The sequence below is a fragment of the Dipodomys ordii genome, unplaced genomic scaffold, assembly GCF_000151885.1.
Source record: "Dipodomys ordii isolate 6190 unplaced genomic scaffold, Dord_2.0 Scaffold63, whole genome shotgun sequence".
Lineage (NCBI taxonomy): Eukaryota > Metazoa > Chordata > Mammalia > Rodentia > Heteromyidae > Dipodomys > Dipodomys ordii.
The window spans coordinates 2,766,455-2,767,886 of record NW_012267279.1 but is presented as its reverse complement, the minus strand read 5'-3'; positions in this window follow the sequence as shown (position 1 = coordinate 2,767,886).

Below are 1,432 nucleotides of genomic sequence, written 5' to 3'. Positions count from 1 at the left end.
GAAGTTCTCTGCTAGGATCCTGTTAAACAAATTTCCTAGACCATTAACTTCTGTCTCTAGGTGCTCCTCTACACCCATTATCCTCAGATTAGGACTTCTGATGGTGTCTTCCATGTGTTGAATAGATCTATCATATTTCTTGGATTTGTCTTGGATGGTTTTATGTTCTTTCTCTATAATATCTAGGCTGTCTTCAATCCCCGAGTTTCAATCTTCTGCATGGTCTAAGCTACTGTCAAGACTTTCTACTTTGTTTTTTATTTCTTTTCCTTCTAATTGGTCAGCTTTGATGGTTTCAAATTCTTTGTTGGAGCTTTGTTTTAGATCTTGTATGAACTTCTTTACTTCCTTAATTTGGTGTTCAGTGTTTATTCTCAAATCACTTAGTTGATTGGTTATGGTTTCCTTGGACTCCCATTCCTTCTGTTGGGTTCCATTCAGCATTCCCTTTGTGGCCTCCATGACTTCCTTCAGCTCTTTGTTAATGGATTCCATGAATGCCTTTAGTGATCTTTGTGTATTCTCATCCTGTTCTTTCAATTCCTGTATACTCTTTGCTTAGTTTCCTCACATTCACGCAATTCCTGTAGCTCTCTTTGAGTGTTCTCAGCCTGCTCACGCCATTCCTGACTTTCTCTTTGAGTGTTCTCAAGCTGCTCATGCAATTCCTGTATCAATTTTTGAGTAGCTTCCTCACGCTCATGATATTCCTGTATTAACCTTTGGTTTTCCTCCTCTCTCTCCCTATCATGCTCATAGAGTCCTTTGCAGGTTTTCAATCTTTTCATTTACCATGTTTACCAGCAGTGTTTGTAGAGCTATTTGAGAACTCTCCTCTGGATTATTCATTATCTCTTCTGTCCCCTTATAATCATGAGTGGGAGTTGAGATACCCTGACTTGCCATTTTTCTTGTGTTTTTCTGGCTTACTCTGCCCATTTGGGATGCAAGTAACACCAGTTTTGTGCTAGAACAGTATCTTAAGGCAAGCATCAACCAAAGTCTGTAGTTGCACAGTCAAAAGGGCTATGAACTGCAAAGAAGAATTGGGCAAACCAGAAATTATTAGGTTTAGGGAGAGATGTGGGTAAAAATAGGAATAGAGGGATGTGGAAAGGAGAGTTAACTAAGTCCTAATCTCAAAGTGGGAAATAGGTTGGATAGAATAAAACTAGAAAGAGAGAAAAAAGAAGAAAGAGAAAAAAAAGAGACAAGAAAAAATAGAAAATTAAAAATTAAAAAGTACAACACTTAAAAATTATGCAAATTTGAGGGCTGGGAAGGTGGCTCAGTGGTAGAGCGTTTGCCTTGCATGCCTGAGGCCCTGGGTTCGATTCCTCAGCACCACATAAGCAAAAAGAAAAAAAGTCGGAAGTGGAGCTGTAGCTAAAGTGGTAGAGCGCTAGCCTTGAGCTGAAGAGCTGAGGGACAG